Here is a 21910-nt window from a genome sequence, read left to right as displayed (position 1 = left end):
TGTTTGAAAGTGTGTGAATGTTTTTGTAAACTGAAGGGTAGGGTAAGAATTACTCTATTGACAATTGAAACTATTCTGTGAGAATAGCGTCGTCTATTCCACACTGAGAATACTTGAATGAATGTGTAAAACTATCTCTCTGTTAGAGAAGCAGACAAATGGTTTGTTTCCATGTTGTTATTAATTGCGTTTTAAAAAGATAATTGGAAAGTGTTTTTGAGCCTTTATGGTAAAGAATACGCTATTTTAGAGTATTGCGCGTTATTTTAAACATCTTAAAAGCATTCTGCGCTATTTAAATACATTTAAAAGTGCCCCGATCGAAAATTCTAAAGGGAGGGGCTGTTTTGAGAGTGGAAGCATGTGAGGAGAGCCTGCAGCCTGCTGCATGCGTCAGAGCTTGCCGCGCTCTGATTGGTTTATATCCCTGGAAGTGTCAGAGCAAGCGCTCTTATTGGTTAAAGCGCGATTAAATGTTTGAAATATTATTTATATTATAAATATTTCATTTTACTCATTGCACTATTTTAGAAGGCTTGAACCCCATCCCTACGAGCTTTCTGCTATTTGTGCTCTATTGGCAGGCTTCGTAAATAAGTGAGCCCCTAAACGATGCGCCTGGCTGTTCACGCTGACAGATTGTTTTCCGCCGAGTAAAATAGTGAAGGAGGGGGGGGCTGCCAAGGAGCGAGGGAGAGGGGAGAGAGAACAGCTGCAGCGCCTACCGCCGCGCTCCTATTGGGTAGAGGGCCGACGCGTCATACACAGAGCCGCGCTCTGATTGGGCGAAGCTCCGTGTATTAAGTGGAGACTGAACCTCTGTGTAGGTCGCATGGGAGAGCCGCGCTCTCATTAGGCGAGGCTCCGGCGAGGCCTTTGTGTATTAATACGCTGTATTTCCTTGGCCTGCTCGCCTCCCTCGATATTAAAACATTTACGAAGGGGCCGCACTGTGATTGGTTAAGGTCCCGGCAGGTCGCACACCCATTGGCTATTGACGCGTAGCGTCATACAAGGGCCGCGACCTTATTGGTTGAGGAGGCTCGTGAGTTATTGGGCGAGGCTCCGTGAGGCGAAGCTTTGTGCAGGTCCCGAGTGTCACGGAGGAGTTGACTATGACGTGTGTTGTCACGTGAAAGAAGCTGGGACCTGATTGGTCATAGCTTCGTGTAGAAAGACTTCCTCATTTATTTTTTTTATTTTTAGGGAAAGCTGGTGAATGAGCGTAGTGGAATCGCGCTACATCAGAAGAGTGTTTAAATTACACTGAACAAATTTAATTTGTTTACTCATCAAGGAGAGTTGGTTGTGTTTTGATTAGAAAAGGACACTGCAGTGTCATACAAAGGCCGCAACCGGATTGGTTGAGGCTTTGGCGGATATTGTGGTTGGTTGAGCACTGTGTAACCACAAGCTGATTGGGTAAAAACACTCATACTGATGCACATTGTTTACCTTTTGTCGAGTAATTGATTTTTTTTTTTTTTACGCTAGTAAATGCCCAGAGGTTTATTTTAGTAACTGATTAACATTAAAAAGTGGAATTTTATAAAGCATTAAATATTACAGCAAGCAGCTATCTTGATTATTTAACAATAGCAGCAAAAGTGAATAGAGTTTATTAAATAAAAGATAATTAATAAATAGTTATCATTAAAATTGTAAATTGAATAAAAGGTTATAGTAGAAACAGAAAAACATTGTGTCACAAACATGAGTTTTTGGGATGATTATGAGAAGAAGCCTTCATGGTTTCAAAAGGTGAAAAATTATTTTAAGCCTGACAAGATAATTGAAACACGTGGTGGTAAATTACTTCATAAGTATAAAACACCAGCAGCCTATATGGAAGGCGAATATGGTTACCATACTGTAATTTGGTTTGATAATTGGATGCATTATACTAAAAATGATGGCGTACTAGCCTGGCCAGAAGATGGGTCATTTAATTTGAAGGTTTTACAAAATTTAAGAGGAAAAATGATGGATCTTGTGCCAAAGCCAAGACCTACACAATTTGAAGCCTTAGTAGAATGGGAGGTTGAGATGATGGAACTTTAACGTGAAAGCAAATGTACAGCACCTAAATATTCAAAATATGTTGTAAATAGAGAAACACATGAAGAAAAAGTAAAACGCTGGAGAAAGGCAAACATGTATGAGGGTTTGTATCCAGTGAGAATAATGATTACTGAAGATTTGCAAGGAAAAGTAGCTGGTAAAAGAATTGATGAAGAATTAGATGATGCAGTTTTAGAAGATATTTATGTAACCAAAAACAAACCGCCTCCTTATCAAGCAGGTTCACAATCTACCCCGAGAGTTTCTACAGAAACTTCTCCAAGTGCACCTCCTAGAGAAGTTGAAGAAGGTTCTCCAAGATTTTTGAAATTACCTGAAAGAATAGGATCAGTAAATAATTGTAGTACACCCAGAGAGAGCAGAGTCTCACAGGAAAATAATTTTGTGAAAAATCAAGAAAGAATACCTGTTAGCATTCCAGAAATTTCTAATTACAACAGAGCGAAAGAAGATTTAATTCAACAATTAACAAAAGGCATGGAAGCAGTGACAGTACCAGTTACTATTGGTCCTGTTGTACCAGTTTTTGATCAGGGAATAAATAGACAAACAGCTTTAACAGTTCCATTAAATACAGAAATTCAAAAGGTTGCTGAGAGATTTTATTTAGAACTTTCAGAGATTCATAGAGAAAAATCTATGATGCCAAATTTAACTTTAAATGAAAACTTGTCGAGTTCACAAGTTCCATCAGTGGCAGTTTCAGATTCAGGTTTGTCTGAGAAAAGTCTGAACAGAATGGAATCAACTCAGAATGGAATGAGTCCTGAAGTTCCTGATTATAAAAAACTTGATGTTGCTAAATTAAAAGCTGATTTGGAAGAATTAATTATTGGCACAATTGGTACTGACAATTTGAAATTATATCAGGATGATGAATTATTGTTCATCTGTAAAAGTATTCAGTGGAAAACAAAAAATAGGTATGAACAACTGGAGGAAATGGCTGCTGAATTAGAAATTGATTTGAGTAAACAGAAACATTTGCAAAAACATTACAGAGTGGATTTCTCTGAAAGGGACATTGACAATCTAAATACTGCGGGAAGAATGACACATATAAGAGAATTAATACGTTTTCTCAGAAAATTAGGGGAAATAGGTAAATGGAGAATGAAATGGTCTAAGAAGGATCAGGAAAAAAAATCAAGAGATAATGTTGTTTCTGAATTTCCAATGAGGGAAATAGCTGGAGGAGGGTATGTACATGTTCTTTGGTCTAGACAGGATATTCTTCTGTTTACTAATGATTTTCCAAGGTTGAGAGAGAAGCCAGTCGAGTGGTATCGACAGGTAGACAGATTTATAAAAGTATCAAAAGTTCTGTGGATTGATCTGGATGGATTCTTTGACATTGTTGTCCCATCAGATCTCTGGACAGAATGCAAGATTTCTATAGATTGGCCAAAAGAAGAACCTCCTCGAGATCCAGTTACAGGTGCACCAGCAAAGGATGTCATGGACATTTATAATAATAATAATTGGTTGAAAGGGAAAATTCCCCCAAAAGAAGTGGATTGGGTCAAAATTGATAGAACAAACCAGGAACCAAAAAAATCAGTTCATTCATTTTATGAAAGGTTACTGTTGGTCTTTAAACAGTATAGTGGCTATGAAAAATTAAGTGAAAAGGACATGAGCCACTTTATATACAGATTTGTATATGGCCTGAGACCTGAAATTGGAGACATGATTAGAAATGGAATTGTATGCTGGCAAGCACTTTCAGTTGATGATATTCTGAGAAAGGCAAAATACTGCAGTGATGAAATAGATGTGAAGCAGAAAAATCTCAAGGAGAAAGCGATGTGGGCACAAGTGAAGGTAGCAGAACAGCAACAACAACAGTTAACCTCCATACAGCAGCAGAATCAAGGGAAATTCAAAAACAATTTTAATAATAATAAGCCAAAATTTAATGTACATTTTGAAGAACTGAAACAAAAGCTCCCATGTTTTAATTGCGGTGAAATTGGACACTGGAAACAAGAGTGTAAAAACCCGTCCAGAAATTTTAAAAATAATTCATTGAATCCACAGGTGCAGTGTGAGTTAAATCCGCAGCAACAGCAACAGCTACAACAGCAATTAAATGAATTGAGTCAACAGCGACAGCTACAGCGACAGGTAGCGAATCAGCAGAGCCAAATACAGCAAGGCCAGTTTCAGCAGCAGAATCAGGTACAGCAAAATCAAGTTCAACAAAGTCAGATACCTCAAGCACCTTTTCCTGGTAGAGTTAACACACAGAGATTTTCTCCTGAAACAGGTTTCTGTGGAGGTAATTTGGTCAAAGATGTGTCAAAAGTTAACATGTCAAATGTTTCTCAATTTTGATTACAAGACAAAAGTGAGAGTGATTCTTCAGAAGATTACTCATGACGGTGCCTGATAGAGGAAGAAGAGTGTGTGCTTGGACCCGCTCTTGAGGTAGATCAGTCTGGTCCTTTTGTGAATGGTAAAGTGAATGACAAAGATATCACTTTTCTTGTGGACACAGGTGCTACCCGTTCTACTGTTAGATCAGCAGAAATAGAAAACCTTCCTCTCTCAGGTGAATCAATTCAAGTTGTAGGTGTAGCTAATCATCAAATTAAAACAAGCTAGACAGAACCAGTGAAAGTGGAAATAGGGAATTACAAAGACAAACACAGATTTCTAGTTTGTGACAGCAGTCCTGTGAATCTGTTGGGTCGTGATATATTATGCAAGATGAAATGTAGAATATATTGCTCACCAGATGGTATTGAAATACAGACAGCAGAAGAAGATGGGCTTTATAAATTAACTATGTTGATGGTTGAAGAAGAGAAAACTTCATTATTTCCTGTTTTTAATAAAAAATGATTTGCCAGAAGAACTCCAAAAGCCAGTTAATCCAGCAATTTGGGACCTAACAGGAAATGAAATGGGTCTTATGAAAAATATTGATCCGGTAAAAATCACTGTTAAGCAGGGAATTGATTTTCCAAATGTTCCCCAATATAAAATGAAAGCTGAGACAATAGAGGGTGTCATTCCAGTGATTGAAAAATTCATAAGTCAAGGTGTGTTAAAAGAAATTGAAAGCAGCCCATGTAATTCACCAATTATGGGTATTAAAAAGCCAAATGGAACATATAGAATTGTTCAGGACCTGAGAAAAATCAATCAGATTGTTGTTCCATGTTGTCCAATTGTTCCAAATCCTGCAGTAATTCTTTATCAGATTCCACATGATGCAGAATGGTACACAGGTATTGACTTGTGTAATGCCTTCTTTACTGTTCCCTTACACCCAGAAAGCCAGCAGATTTTTGCTTTCAGATTCCAAAATAAAATCCTAGCATGGTGTCGTATTCCTCAAGGGTATACTGAGAGTCCATCTATCTTTAATCAGTTATTAAAGAAATCTCTGGAAGATTTGGTGTTGCCAGGTAATTCCACATTGGTACAGTACATCGATGATTTGCTTGTGGCTGCCAAAACACGAGAAAATTGTGTTGCTGATACCATTACCCTGTTAAATCGTTTGGCAGATGAAGGACACAAAGTGTCACCTGCAAAGTTGCAGTTTTGTAAGCAAGAAGTGAAATACCTTGGTCACAGAATTGCAAAGGGAACGAGAAAAGTGACAGCTGAAAGGATAAAAATGATTCGAGCAATTCGACCTCCAACAACTCAGAGACAGATGAGAATGTTTCTGGGAATGGTTGGATATTGTCGACAATGGATCAGTGGATTTTCAGTAATTGCAAAGCCATTGCAGAGGTTAACAAAATCAGATGTAAAAGATCCGATTGTACTGAATGACATTGAGTTAGAAGCCTTTGAAAATCTGAAAAGATGCTTGTGTGAAGCACCAGCATTAGGCATGCCAGATTATGACAAGGGTTTTGAGTTATATTGTAGTGAAAAAGAGGGATGTGCCTTGTCTGTGTTAATTCAGAGACATGGTAATTTGAGGAAACCAATTGCATATTTTTCAGCAGTCCTTGATCCAGTTGCAAAAGCATTGCCTGGTTGCTTAAAAGCAGTTGCAGCAACAAGTGTTAGCTTGGAACAAAGTGAAGGGATCATAATGGGATTTCCTGTGAAAGTTTATGTTCCACATTCAGTTGAAATTCTTCTTACCAGAAGTAAAACACAACACCTTACGAGCAGCAGATTAACAAAGTATGAGAAAACTATCTTGGGAGCAGATAATGTGTCAATATCAAGGTGTGTGAATTTAAATCCTTCCACACTGTTGCCTGATATTAAGAATGTTGATGAAAATTTTGAGGAACATGAGTGCTTGGATGTCATGGAATATTGCACCAAGCCAAGGCAAGACATCAAAGATGTACCTTTACCTGAATCTGATTTAGTCCTTTTTGTAGATGGTTCCTGTTTAAGATCAGAAGGAAGTGTATTAAAAGCTGCATATTCAGTATGCACAGTGGCAGAAGTTAAGGAAGCTTCATGTCTTGAAGGAATTCGTTCAGCACAGGTGGCTGAATTAATTGCTTTAATTCGTGCTTGTGAAATTTCAGAAAATTTGAGGGTTACCATTTTTACAGACAGCCAGTATGGGTACGGAGTTGTGCATGACTATGGACAGCTCTGGTCTCAGAGAGGCTATATGACATCAGCAGGTTCTCCTATTAAAAATGCAATTTTTATTAAAAGATTAATTGATTGTATACAGTTACCAAAGGAAATTGCTGTGGTAAAATGCGCAGCACATCAAAAAGGTGAAGATTTTATCACCAAAGGCAACAATTATGCAGATGAAATGGCAAAATTCTGTGGGAGGAATAATGTAGTTAAGGTGGAAGAAAGCAAAGAAAGTGGTTCAAGTTCAGTGATGCTAACATCTGTTGTTGAAACATGGCAGGAAATTAGAGATTTGCAAAATGAAGCTGATGATGAAGAAAAAGATACATGGCTGAAAGCAGAGTGTAGGCCAAGAGATGAGGATGGAGTTTGGACATACAAAGATGGCAGGGTAGTCTTACCAAATTGTATGATTGCTGACATGGCCAGATTGTATCATGGTCCTGGTCATATTGGGAGAGATTCAATGATCAGATTTTTTAAGGAAACATGGTTTAATACTAAGTTCAGGACAATTGCAGAATCTCTTTGTCAGAGGTGTGCGACTTGCCAACAAATGAACCCAAACAGGAAATCAATTGTGGGAACTGGAATGATAGGTCGGGAGGGTGGTCCTTTCACCAGGTTACAGATGGATTTCATTGAAATGCCCATACACAACTGCTTGAAATACGTTCTGGTAATTGTTTGTTTATTTTCAAGATGGGTAGAAGCATTTCCTACACGTCATTGTGATTCAGTTACAGTAGCAAAGTTACTTCTTAGAGAGATAATACCAAGATACGGTTTCCCTGTCACTATTGAAAGTGATGGAGGAGGACATTTTGATAACAATCTCATGAAATTGATTTGTGAAGCACTACACATTGAGCAGAAAATACATTGTGCATACAGACCAGAAGCATCTGGGGTGGTTGAGCAGATTAATGGAACAATTAAGAACAGGATTGGTAAAATGTGTCTTGATACAGGTATGAAGTGGACAGATGCTCTTCCACTTGTTCTAATGATTTTGAGAAGTATTCCTGATAAAAAGACAGGTTTGAGTCCTCATGAAATTATCATGGGTAGAGTAATGAGACAGGCTTTTGTACCAGTGGGAAAATTGTTGAGCATAAATGACAGTGCTGTTTTGGAATACTGTAAAATTTTGTCTGAAATAGTAACTTCTGTGTCTGATCAGGTGGGAACTGAGGTACAATCAAAGGACAAAGTACAGACACACGATTTGAGACCTGGAGATTGGGTTAGAACAAAAGTTCATCGGAGAAGAAACTGTTTGGTACCGAAGTGGCAGAAACCTAGACAGGTGATACTTGTAACAACAAATGCAGTGAAATGTAGAGGATTGAAGAGGTGGATACATCCAAGTCACACTATTCCGATACCTACACCTGATAACTCTGATGAAGAGAGTGACACTACAGATGATTCAGATTCTGAAGATGAAACAGAGGTAATTCCAGATACTGAAGATCGACAAGGAGGTCGACATCTGGAAGAACAGACTGTGAATGGGGATTTGATCAGAAAGAATTTGGAAATCATTGAAATCAGTTCTGAAGGTGATGATCTGATAATTGTTGAATCTGACAAAGAAAGTAAACAAGAGAAAGAGACAATAAAAGAGTCTAATCAAGTTCAGAATAAAGACCTGGAGAGTATCGAAAGGCAGACAAGCTCTAAAAGCAGGAACGAAAATTCTGGATCTGGGAAGTTGAAGGTGATTGAAGAGGAGAAGGAGAACGAATTACCAAGTACCAGTGACGGAAGGAAAAATGATGTTCCTAATGGAGTGAAGTCGCTGACTAGAGAAGATTCCAGGTCAAAAGTTCAAGTTTCTGACAGTGACTCTGGAGATAGTGATCCAAATTCTTGGAAAGAAAAACTGAAGAGGTCGTGGAAATCGGAATGTAATGTGACTGAGCCAAAAAGGAAAATTCTGAGGAAAGGAGATAGCTGGCCAACAGAAAACAAAGGGTTGAAGGTCAGATTAGTGAAAAAGTCAAAGGAGCAAGTAAATGAGATCTCAAGTCAAGAAGATCCTGAAGGGAAAGTAGAGAAAGGAAGGAAAATAGAAGTGGTTTCTAGAAGAACAAAGAGAGTACTGAAACCAAATCAAAAATATAAGTCACCTGAATGGACTTATATAATAGTACCACCTATAATTGAAATAAGTAGCAGTAGTCAGGAAGAAGTAGAGGAAAACAGTGACAATGATTGAGACATTGATATGTTAGAATCTGGAGTTTAGGGTTAAGTTTAGGTCACTGGCATAAGGCCGAAGAAATTGTGTTAGGAGACATTAGGTCGAAGATTGAAGAAAAAGTGTGACGCTAGGTCGAAGAAAACTTGTTAGAAGGGTTTAAAAAAAAAAAAAAAAATACAAAATTAATTTTTAAAGGGGGGTGTTTAGTTACTTTTTGAAAGAAAAATATTAAAAAATTTTGTTTTCCATTTTTGAAAAAAAAAAAAAAATGCCTTATGTTATGACACATAGTACTACCAAATGTTCAATCTTCAAGAGATGCTGTAAGATGACTCTGGTGTGTGTGCTCATGTTAATTCTGCTCTTATTAGTTTTAGCCGTTATTTTTCCTTTTGGAATTGATAAAGAGGGGTACAAGGTTAACATGACAAGCAAAGCTTCAGTTAGTCAAGACAAACATGGTGCAACAAACAAAGCTAACAAGATAATTGATCATAGACCTGAAATTCATCAAGATAGATCTGTTGGTGATTTTTCTAGCAATACATTTTCAAGGCTTTTGGGAGAATGTGTTAAGGTTATGGGAGTCAAAGACTGCTATATTTGTGTAAAATTGCCTGCTTCTGTTTCTGAGGGAGTGACATACAATATGCTTCCTCTTACTTATGGCATAACTTGTAGTGTGATAGCTAGCTTATTTTATCAAACTGGTCGCCTGGAATATTATTATTCAAATTATGATGAAATCTTTGCTAACCTGAAAATAGAGAATGCTTTAAATAAACATAAGAAAGCTAAACAGATGAGGGAATTTTTCCTAGTTACTAATGAGCTCACCTATGAATATGCTTATAGAAATAATCTAACTTGCAAATTGAGGGCTGAAGAAAAGAATTTTCTGAACCTTGTTGAGGAGAGAAGGGCAATTTATAAAAGGAACGAGATGGTCAAACAGACTAAGTCAAAATTCTGGCAGAAAGAAGATGAGAAGTTAAATGGCAAATCTTTTGATAATGTTGCAATTCACATAGATAAACCAATTAGTGGTAAGCTTTGTATTAGAAGAGACAACACACTTTTTGATAATTATTTTGTAGGAGCTAGCAACTGTGAAGATACTTATCAGATTATGGGAGGATGGGGATTTAAAGGTGGTAAAGATCCAATTTTTCCTGGGATTTATTTTATTTGTGGAGATAAAGCCTATTATAATCTCCCAGACCACTGGTATGGGACATGTTTTGTTGGGCTTGTTTTCCCAAAGGTTTTCCATGTTGACAGAAATGCAGAGGGGTCTTTTGAAATTAGTAATCATGCAAACAGATTTAAAAGAGAAAGTTTCACAGAGATTTTGGGAGATATTTTTGAAGCAGTGATACCCATAGTTGGTATAACCCTGAATGCAGGAAGAATAAGAAAATGGTCCACAATTGTTGATAGACTGTCCACTGACACAGCAGGTGGTTTCCAGTTATTAGATGTTGAGGTTATCTCGGTTAGATCTATGGTGATGCAAAATCGTCTTGCATTAGACATACTCCTAGCAAAAGAGGGAGGAGTCTGTGGCATATTACATGTACAGCACTGCTGTACCTACATACCAGACGAAAGGAAGAATATTGAAATGTACATTAGAAACATCACAGAGATGCATTCGGAAATAGTTCCCCTAGAAGAGAATGATTTTTCAGAACGTCTTTCAAAAAGATTTGAAGCAATCAAAACCTGGTTTCAAGAAATTGGTAGTTCAATTCTTGGCAATATTCTAACACCTTTGATCGTAATAATTTTTGTAATAATTTTGACAAAGATCAGTTGTATGATACACAAAAGAAAGAAGCAAATGAAGGAAAAGAGAAGGATTTACAAAATAAAGAAAGAACAAGAGAAGGAAATTGAGCTTGAGGAGATGCGCAGGGCTCAATATGAGAGTTGCAAAGATTCTGTGAAACTAGCTTTTAGAAATACTAACAGAATGAAATTGAACCATTTTCTTTGAAATAAAATTTTACTAAATTTTAGGTATAGTGTGGTGATTAGTTAATCACCAGATGAGGGAGTTGATGGAGCGAGGTTTGAAATTAAATTTATTTGGACTCGCAAAATCATACTTCCATAACATTGAATAAAAATACTAATGTTGTATGCTATATGTTAATTAACCCAACCTAGATTAAGTTTGCACCACACATGAACACGCGGGAATTAATTACATGTGCTCTTGTTGCATTTGCAAATCTGTTTTGTAACATATGATTAACATTGTTTTGTTTGTCATGTCTGTCCTATTGTCTTTGTCACTATTAAAATGCAGCTGATTATTCATGGCATGTGCTTTATTATATGTGCTTATATGTTTGTTATATGTTGTGATTGTCTGTCTGTGTATCATTTAATCATCTTTTAATTCTTTCAGATACATAAAGCTGGGCTATATGAAGAATGGTAAATATTTTATGTGCTGCTTTATTTGTTTGCTTCTGCTAGTTGTCATTTATTAATGGGATAATCACTAGCAGGGAAGGGTGGGGAACAGAAGGGTTTGTTTTATCTGAATTAATCACTCTTTTTGTGTTTGTTTAAATAATAGGCCTAAAAGTGATTTGAGGCCTAGCTTTGGTTCTGAATCTGAAGAGAAGTTGGTCGGCCTGTACGTGAGCAGAGTTGGAGCCAAGTGCAGTCATCTTGGAAACTTTCCATGGAGAGTTTTATTTTGCTTATTTCATTGAAAAGACTGTGGCTCTGACATTTGAAAAAAAAAACTGTGGTTCCTCTGACAATGGAACTTGTTCACGGACTGCTCAGGATGTTCTTTTCTCAAGGCCGAGGAAATGGCAGGGTTGATTTTGTCGAGCTCTGGTGGAAGTCAAGAGAAGCAACTTTTTAATTTGTTGCAAAGACACTCGGAAGCTGATGTCACTCTATGTCAATGGACAATGGCATGGTGACGCTCACACCCTGGACGTAGTGATTTTGGTGGACTGACAGACAGCAACCAATCAGAGTGCTGAACTTTTAGAAAGAATTACATTTTAGTTAGATTAGCGAGCAAATAGGGTATAAAAATTGGCCTCTTGTAGGGATCGGGGCTGACTGATTCCTGAGGGCGAAGTGCTGTTCGATTTCCCATGGACTTGTAAGCATTCAACTGTTTATTCATTTATTTTCCCTTTCAGGTCAGAAAGCTAACTTAGGGTCTAGGGCTATGTTTTCTTTAATTCATTATTTCATGCTGAGTTAAACTGTCAGTTTTTGAATCAATGATTAATGCAATAAAGCTTACTTATTAAAAAATAAATGCTGATATTAATAAAAAGCTAATTGAATTTATGCAATTTTGAGAATTTTAAAATAAACCTTTAAAATGACAAGCTGGTCTTGTTTATTGAAAAGAGTTTAAAAACAACATATTAGATCCAATTGCCTCATGTTTCAGCTGCTCTGTTGTTTCTTATGGGCCTGGTTTTGATTAGTAAGTGTGGTAGTAGATAGTGATGTCATTTATAAAGAATTTCTGTTAGAGCGCTACTCCACTACCACCTCTGATGTGTCTGTAAAACTTACCTTTTGTCCTGAAGTTTTGTCCTGAATTTTGACCTGAATTTTGACCTGGTGTCCTGAATTTTTGTCCTGAATTTTGTCCCTTTGTTCTGAATTTTTACACTCATCGTCCTGAATGTGTAGCTATGCCAGTTGGTCACCCTAGTCGCAGCAGAACGCGCCACACACACGAGTGCCAACTATATGTTGTGTTTTAACAAAGGCTTCATCACCACACTCGAAGAGCTTTGGGTGTTCTGTCACTCAGAGTTGTCCTTCCCTCGGTGGAGCAGCAGGAACAAGCCAAGAGTTTAGTTAGTGTGCGGTAAAGTAGCCGTAGCAGCCTGCCGAGTACTCGGTGCGAGGCCGCATTGTCTGCAGGCGATGGGGCTGCCTCGGTGCAAAAAACACAAGCCTGGCTATAGCTTACTAGGCCTTAGAACACTGTGCTTTACCGACCCGGCAGGAGGAGGCATGACAAGAGCCGGGCTCCGAAGTGTCCTCTTCTACAGAAAGGAAGCCCCTGGGTAGGCGATGGGATCAGAGAAGCGCTGCTGCGTCAGTCTCAGGACTGATGTGGTGTGGGATGAAGCTCCGCTTTCTGCAGCTGCAACTTCTGGAAGTAAGGCGCTACCTGCTGGGGGCGCGTAGATAATGGTGAAAATGACTTGTGTGGTGTCTGGCGGGGCTAGCCTTGTGTTCCTGAGGAAGGTTAGACCCCCTGTAATAACAGATTAGCTGCGACTTAATTTGCAGATTGTCTTCCACTGCCGAGCATCTGAGCGTAGGTAACTTCAATTCCAGTTTCCCTTACTCTTCTTTGCCTGTCTCCCTTTACCATTCTCGGTGTTTCTAAACCCCCTCTCGTTCTGTCACCGCCCCCCCCCCCTTCCCTCAGTGTCAGAATGCCCACCCCGTGCCCTTTATTTGTAGATCATCCATTTTGCCATCGGTTAGCATGTCACAACTCCCTCTCAGCTTGATACCACTTTTTACTCCACACTCTGTTTTCACCCCACATCTACAACTCTCGGAGGTTGTAACTTCGCTCTATCCCGTTCTCAGCCTGGCAGGCCCTAATTGCCTTTTCTCCGTGCCATCCACACTCCCAGCATGTAATCTCTCCCCCTCTCAGCCTGCCGCACCTTGCACCCTCATTCTCTTCATATAAGAATCCCACCCCGCTTTCATTCATTAACCCACTAATTTCAGATAGTAACCTCTTCTCCCTGCCTGTATTATATCTCCTGCTTCGAGTGAACCCCCTCCCTCTACAGTTCCCCCATCAGCCTGTCACATACTATATCCTTCTCTTTCTGGCCGGGTCCACTTAAAAGCCTGTTGTCTTAGCTTGTCACCCCTTTGTCCCACTAGTCGTCCACTCTTTCATGCCCCTCCCATCTGTCTTTTACTCCACACTTTTTCAGTCCGCAAATCACTTTCCACTTCCCACATTAGTTTATTTGTGGCTATAACGAGTTCCTTCGTGGCTATAACGCCTGGGCAGCACCCCATGGCTTAGCACACACAAGGAGCAGCGTGACGTGTAACAGAGCTGCGTTACGCAATACTTTGTATTCGTGATGCGGGAAGACAGGCGTGTGCACACAAGAAAGTGTCATGTTACCTGATACTTGTCTTGAGTGCTAACTCGTGACCAACCTGTTGTCCGGTAGCACTGCTTAACTCGTGGCCTGGCAGAGGTGTCAAGGATTATCTGTCACGATAAAGTACACCTCTTACAGCAGGGGGCCGGTCGTATGCGCATCTGTGGGGCATTGCGCGCCCCACAGACCTGGATAGTGCGTAGCTGTGGTGCTGGATTCTGTGCCATTTGTTTATGAATGGGAATCAAAAATGCATCTGGCAGATGCTGTTAAATTGGTAATCAGTGGGAGGCGGTGACTGAACAGCGGTTTGATGCTCCTTTTCAGATTGCGCCTTTGGCCCCCCTGTCCTGCATCCCTCAATCAAGAAAGGGACAAATTGTGTTTTTTTTTTTTAAAGGGAAATGTTCGCAGAAAGAAATCGGTAAAGCAGCCACTTGTAGGGAGGGATGTGACTTTATTGCATGGAATGCACTTGGTATTTGTTATCTTTAGGTCTGTGATGGGTTGTCTTTGGTTCTAAGGTGGAATGGTGGGCTATGCGGTGTTTATTCCCAATTATTATTAGACAAATTGGTTTACTGAATCAGTATCGTATATCAAAATTCATATTTTTGTATTAGGGCATGGTGCTGGCAGAAGTTCTTGAGGTTGGCTGTTTGGCTGCCTACAGACAAAGCGAAAGCAGCAGCTAAAAATGTGTAATCCCAGTGTTTGAAGAAGCCATGCGTATGAGGGTAGTAAAACAGGCTTTCCAAACATGAGGGTTGCTAAGAAAGCTGCAACAGGCGTGGCTGGCGACTGCACACCAAGCTTTGTCACCCAAGTATCGTTGTTTCAGTTTCCTTTTTTTAAATTCTGAATATGTTTTTCACACAACTGGACTACATTTTCAGTTTCCAATTCTGTTTTGGGCATTCACTAATTATGATAACCATATTTGGCCCTTTGACTTTTGACGTTGAATACGTTTCAGTTGAGCATCTACAGATAATGTGAATTCTAGTGTGTGCTACGTAGTCACTAGTAATTTGCTTAAAAATGCACCATTTGTCCACTCTTTTTTCAAAATGTTCTCGGCCCCAGAACCACCCGTAGGTTGTTTGTGGTCGCTACGCTCGCTCGCTGCAGTGCAGTACAATAATTATTTTACGCCTTGCCACTTTCAAATGTCATCAGTCGCCACTGCCTATAGGCTTCTTTACATGTGTCATGTGTAATAAAAGTGACATAGGAGGAGTTGGCCTTTTTTTCGGTTACGACTGGCACTGTGAGCTCTGCGTCTCTAATCAAACTGGTAGAGAAATGTGAGGTTGAAAACATGTTCCCAAGTGTATTAAGCTCTATCCTACGTTATATAACTGTATGCAAAGGTGCACTGCAAGTAGATCATAGATAGCGATGTGTGTACTTGAAACTGAAATTGTTCTGGCAACTTTCAATGTATGACTTCTTCCATGTTTCATTCATGTCTGTACTTGTACATGTAGTCTAAGACTTGAGGTGCAGCTCATGATCCTGATTTCAAAACTATACAGTCTATAATAATGATTGGCATATATCAAAAGAGCTACTTCATCTTTCCATTTCAGTACCACACATCCTTTTTCTAAGAAGGCCTTGTGGAAGCACTTTAACATACAGTTTCATACTCCACTGTCTTCTATGTTAAGTAGAAGGTGATCCATGCTGCTTCTTTTATACACATTTACAGACTATTCAGTCTAAAAGAAACGTAGTCAACTATCTATAGGCTACTTTACATGTGTCATCTCACCCATAAAAGGCACTGACACAGTCATTGAGGTTTCTGCAAAGACGCTGACACTCAGAACAGTGGAATGAAAGGAGATGGTCTATCATTTTGGGTCAGCCCTGGCAGTGAGAGCTCTGCGTCTGTAATGAAACAGGTAGAGAAAAGTGAGGTTTAAAAGATGTTGACAAATGTATTAACCTCTATCCGAGTCCATATAACTCTCTGTGCAGTGGCATAGTCAGTCAGTCAGTCAATTATCTTTATTCGATTATTAAAAATCATAAAAGAGCGAGCAAGAATACATAGCAACATTTCATCAAGACATAATAATATAGATCATATTTTGTTAAAAAACCCTAAAGATCACTTTTTACAAAATAAGTTATACATTAGTGTTAAAAAGAATAAAATCGATAAAATACAGAGAATAAACATTAGTCTGGGACAAGGTGCCTAATACTAGAACGATGCTTGTTCATACGTACGCCTGCAACCAAAAAACGAGCAACATGAAATGCTACTTTTAAGTTCGGAAGAAGTTGCAGGAACATCATAGCTGGTTTTACCTGTGTAAAACCCAGATTGCACAGTATAGGCAGCAAATATTTTTTCCTAATGTCTTTATAATGGCCGCAGAACAAGATAAAGTGAGTCGTGTCCTGGAATGAAAAATAATCACAATCACATGGTTCAGCATTTTCAGGTCTAATCCACTTTTTAAAATTGCCCAGAATGAAGGGAATCAGGTCAAGACGAAATCTCGTTAGAAGGAAACGGTGGTATGGTTTATTTACCAAAAAAAGATATGGTTCCATACCTAGGACAGATGTTAACGTACAGTGTTTCCTAACCGTAGATTTATTTAACTCTGTGGCTTCCCTCTCCGCAACATAATGGCTTGTCAGGAGATTTTTAACTGTTTTTATGTCTTCCTGATTTATCAAATGTGGAGAAGAAAAAAGTTTGGGTCGGCCAACTAGGGTTAATTGCGTCTGAACGTATTTTAACCACGGGATATTGTGTGCTCTATCCAGGGCTAAACAGTCTTTAAGGATGTTGTGATTTAAAGTAAGCTCCTGGTTGAGCCAAACTTTCAACCATCCAATAACTGGGGCTGATTTTAAAATGTCGGTAATATATCCCAATCCAAGCTCTGTATGTATTATGTATGTAGAAGTCGATTGAGGGACAGAAAGCAGGGTTCTCAAGAATTTATTTTCTACTTTCTGGATTTTATCAAGTTCATGATTTGTGTACCCCCAAATAACAGAGCCATATTGGGGAACCGACAAACATTTAGCTTTGTAGACCTTTATAATGCTTTCCATGGGACGGGCTCCAAGTCTTTTAGCAAAACCAAGCAACCCAGCAGCCGCTCTTGCTACAGCGTTGCTTTTAACCAAAAGCTGGGGGCCCCACGTGCCCTTTTCATCAAAGGTCACTCCTAGGTAAGGAAAGGATGGGACTCTCCTAACCTCTTTTCCAGCACAGAAAAAAGTTTTAGTCTTTCTTTTCCTGCCTGCGGCTCCTGCTATCATTACGTGGGATTTTTCTACATTGGTTTTCATGTCCAAGGAGGACATGAAATCCCCAAAGGATAAAAGGAGTTTATTTAATGCCACTCCAGAGCGTGCTAAGAGGACAGCGTCATCCGCGTACAGGAGGACAGGTATCTTTATCTCACCTGCACGTGGGATATCAGTATGGGAATTTGCCAGGACTGCCTCGAGGTCATTTATATAAAGAGTAAAGAGGAGGGGGGCAAGGATACATCCTTGCCTAACCCCCCTCTCTGACTTAAAGTGACAAGTACATCTTCCTTCCTTGGTCACTCTAACCGAGGTCTTAAGGTCTCTGTGTAACTCTGCCAGGTATCTCACCAAGGGAGCATCAATGCCCATGGACAAAAGGACCCCCCACAGCTTGGCCCTGTTAACCAGGTCAAAAGCTGATGAGAGGTCCATAAAGGCCATGTACAGAGAGCCCCCCTTGGCAATTACATATTTGTTTACGATCAGTTCTAGATTTAAACACTGATCTAGGGTTCCTCTTTTGGCTCTAAAACCATATTGTGCATTTGATAAGGCACCCTTCCCTTCTAAAAGCTGGGTCAATCTTCCTAAAAGGACTCTCCCCAGGATTTTAACACTAGAGTCAATGAGAGAGATCGGCCTATAGCAGGCTGGGTCTGTTCTTTGTCCCTTTTTAAATATCGGTATTATGGTAGACTTAGACCAGCTAATAGGAAAAATAAGATCTCTTGTAGCGTTAAAAATATTAGTGAGAATTTTGGCACTTAGTTCAGGGGCACTCTTAAAGAAATCTGCGGGAACCCCATCAGGGCCCAGTGCCTTTTTAGAGTGTGTGTCACTGATCGCTTTTTTTACCTCCTCAAAACTAAAAGGGGGGATAATAGCTACTACTTGTGTGGATTGTATTTCACAACCTGGAGTATTATCTGGGCAGCTGTAGATATTACTGAAATGTGTAACCCACTGTTCATCGGGTATGGTGCAATCTGCTCTCTTTTTCTCTAGACCCACAAAAAATGGGTGGTTTATTATCGCCCAAAATCTAGAACTGTCTCTCTGTATTACGGGCGACCATAAATCGTTCCAGGCCTCCTTTTTAATCTCAGATTTCCTCGTCCCGGTAGCATGATTATAATTTTTTCTCAGTAATGCTATCTGTTCTTTGTCTCTTGGTTAATTTTTTAGAGCCTTCAGGAGGTTTGAGTGAGCCTTGGAACAATTTGAGTCGAACCATTTTGGGCCCCTATATATATGGGGCTTTTTCTTAACAGTCAGGTCTAAGTTTACCTGGCGGCAAATAACATTAAATGCTTCTATCAGGGTGGTAACAGAGTTATTTTTATCTAAGCAGATTGCAACCTCATTCTCAACCTTAACCAGGGTATCCTGTATGAAGGTAATTGGGGTTACTTGATCCCATTTCAGTCTACGATTCTGATCCCCCAAGACTAAATCAGTCACAGATAAAACTTCAATTTCTCTTTTTCCCAAAACTCCCTGAGATACAATCTCTAAAATTACTGGGTTGTGGTCACTAAAAACTGAAGTTTCTACCTTATAACTAAACACTTCAGACAAGATACTGGCCGATAAAAAAATATAATCCACAATTGTGCCAGTGTTGTTACCCACGTATGTTGGTAACCTTGAGCATGTGTTACTACTATAAAATTCATAAAGATTAAAAATTGCTAAGAGTGATTCCAGAACCTCTCCACGTGATGAGTGTTCAAAATGCGGGATAGAGAGGTAGGGGGGAAAATCCTCATATTCCACGCGGCAATCCATGTTACATGGGTGAATATTTAAGTCTCCCATGAGAATCACATCAAAGACATGAACACTATTTTCACTGTGGGTGGACAGAAAATCCTCTAGAGTTATCAAATGCTCGTTCAAGATTTGACTGACGGGAGAATTATAAAAATTAACAAATAATATAGGCTGTGAGTTTTGTGTGGTTAATTCAACCACTAAGATATTTGTTGAGTTGGTTTTAATCTGTCTTGGCTTACCTTGAATATCTAAGGAAATATATATAGCCAAGCCTCCCTTTGCCCTTCCAGAATTACTGGGCACTGCTGGTACAAAGAAATGGCAAAAGCCGTCTAGAACAAGTCTGTCTGACGTTTCCCAAGTTTCTTGGAAGGCAAGAATGTCATTGGATCTAACCATCTCCAACCAGTTCTTATCGTTGAATTTAGATCTAATGCCAGCAACATTCCAGCTCATAATTCTGCAGGCCCTGTTGTCTGTAAGTTTTGGATCTAAAAGCCCAGAAACAGGCAAAGGACCCTCATTACTAGTATCTTTTCTGAAAGAGAGTCAATCGTTTTGATCCATGAAGGATAATGGGGCAAAGCGATTAAATAACTGAAGAGGTTCTACGAAAGAATTTTGCTGTGGTAGAAGGGGATAATGAGCCATTACATTTTGCCTTATATCTTGCCCCCGTCTAGGATTAAAATCCCAAAATCTATCCCACCCTGGCGCAGGAGTCCTTGGATGAGTGACATTTTGTTGCTCCCCATAGAAAAACTTCAGGGTTAGAGGAACAACAGTACCCTGTCTACGTTGTGGAGGGAATAAATTAGCAAGTATGTTAGGAAGGACATCTGGATTTGAGAGGCTCACTGCCACACAGTCCCCTTTAAACTTTTTCGGCCGGTTTCCCAGCCAGGGGACCCTGGTTGCTGACTTAATTACTTTTGCCAATTGATGTTTTCCCCCTGGAGCTAACCGCATATTACTGGTTAACCAGTGCAGAGCCTTGCTTGTAAGGGAGGTAGGGCTTTCCACTGTTCCCCCTTCCAAAGGAGGGACGTTCGCTAACACAAGAACCACAGGTGTGGCCTCGACTAAAAATTGTAGGGGGTCCGTAGAATGAGCAATTACTGGGGGTAAACTGTCAGAGGGGTTAATATCTGTGGGGATATTAACTAAAAGGGGGCCCTCAATAGTAGTGGTCAATGATGTTGATGGTTGGGGCGGTAAAATCTCAGCAGGCAGCTGAATCCCTACGTCAACACTTACATTCTCACTAACCACATTTCCCCCTGTATTATTGTTCAAGTTTGTGACTATCGTAGCAATGTTTTCTATCCCTCCTGCAACCGTGGTGTGGAGACCACCCAATCTTTTAATCTCCGCCTGCAATTTATCAATTTTAGATATTAAAGGTTTTACAATGGCATTAATTTTTAACTCAAGAAAGTCAGCAATCCTTTCAAAAAAAGCGTCCTCAGAAGTGTAGTTTTGTTTATCATCCACTATGTTTACTTGCTTTGTCTTAGGGGTGATAGCCCTCTTCTTTCTTGTCCCTGGACGTGGTCCACCCAGCTTAGGTGGGTTTTTGGTACATAATCGTCTTGGTCTTGTTACGCGCCCTTTAGGTGTCTGCTCATCAGATGAAACTTGTACATGTTTCTCTTGGTCAGAGTCAATGTCAGTGTCACTTTCGGCCTGTATATTAGGAACCTCAGAGGCCGGGACTACATTGTCAGGTGCGCTGCTTAGTACTTGAAAAATGGGGCCACTAGTTATGCTGTCCTGATTGGCTTCCTGCAGAATAGTGTCATCAATCAAGATGGATGCAGTCGGGGACAAACAGCGAAGGTCTGGGGATTGGCTTAACCCAAGAGAGTTTCTCCTATGCGTGTTTATTTTTCTCACGGTCTGCACAAGGTAATTGTCAAGGGTGTTTTGTGGGGCATCCTTCGATTTCGTAGACATAATTACAGTATACTCGCAGCCTTGCTTTTGAAACTGAAAGAATAACTAATAAAAAGTCTTTCAACTATATATCTTACTTGCGAATGAGTCCTGCCGCGTTTCTGGCCCTGCCCCTGCCTCCTCCTGCCGATGAGGGCCGTAGAGGGCCCGCCCTTTGCCCGGGCTTAGCCCCGGGCGTCCCGCGAAGCGGGTTCCTGTGGCGCTTAAGTGCCTCCCTGGCGCCCTCGCGGTGTCACGATGCGCGCCGCCGCGTAGGCTGCCGGGAATTGTGGTCCCGGAGCGGCGGCGCGTGTACTTAGCAGGTAAGTGACTCTCAGCGGTGGCGGCGTACTTCTGGAGTGCCTGGTATGCTGCGGCGTCTGGCAGGTAAGTGTGCTGCTGGTTCCCCCCGCTCCGCCGGTTCCTGTGGCGCTTAAGTGCCTCCCTGGCGCCCTAGCGGTGGCACGATGCGCGCGTCGCGTAGGCTGCGTGGAATTGTGGTCCCGGAGCGGCGGCGCGTGTACTTAGCAGGTAAGTGACTCTCGGCGGTGGCGGCGTACTTCTGGAGTGCCTGGTATGCTGCGGCGTCTGGCAGGTAAGTGTGCTGCTGGTTCCCCCCGCTCCGCCGGTTCCTGTGGTGCTTAAGTGCCTGCCTGGCGCCCTCGCGGTGTCACGATGCGCGCCGCCGCGTAGGCTGCCGGGAATTGTGGTCCCAGAGCGGCGGCGTGTGTACTTAGCAGGTAAGTGACTCTCGGCGGTGGCGGCGTACTTCTGGAGTGCCAGGTATGCTGCGGCGTCTGGCAGGTAAGTGTGCTGCTGGTTCCCCCCACTCCGCCGGTTCCTGTGGCGCTTAAGTGCCTCCCTGGCGCCCTCGCGGTGTCACGATGCGCGCCGC

The 21910-nt window shown here is 40.6% G+C and overlaps 1 protein-coding gene across 3 annotated transcripts in view; it reads right to left on the bottom strand.

The window, feature by feature from the left end:
• The window catches only part of LOC144818155 (uncharacterized), a 187365-nt gene that overhangs the window by 41945 nt on the left and 123510 nt on the right, over positions 1-21910 (bottom strand). For 2 of the 3 annotated variants that reach the window (XR_013607054.1, XR_013607055.1), the window contains exon 3: positions 15794-15912. The exons of the other annotated variant lie outside the window; for it this stretch is intronic. The gene's annotated coding sequence lies outside the window, so the exon portion shown is untranslated. The remainder of the gene's footprint in view (positions 1-15793; positions 15913-21910) is intronic. 3 annotated transcript variants of the gene reach the window in all.

Source organism: Lissotriton helveticus, chromosome 2_1, assembly GCF_964261635.1.
Source record: "Lissotriton helveticus chromosome 2_1, aLisHel1.1, whole genome shotgun sequence".
Lineage (NCBI taxonomy): Eukaryota > Metazoa > Chordata > Amphibia > Caudata > Salamandridae > Lissotriton > Lissotriton helveticus.
This window is presented reverse-complemented; position numbering and strand designations above follow the sequence as displayed.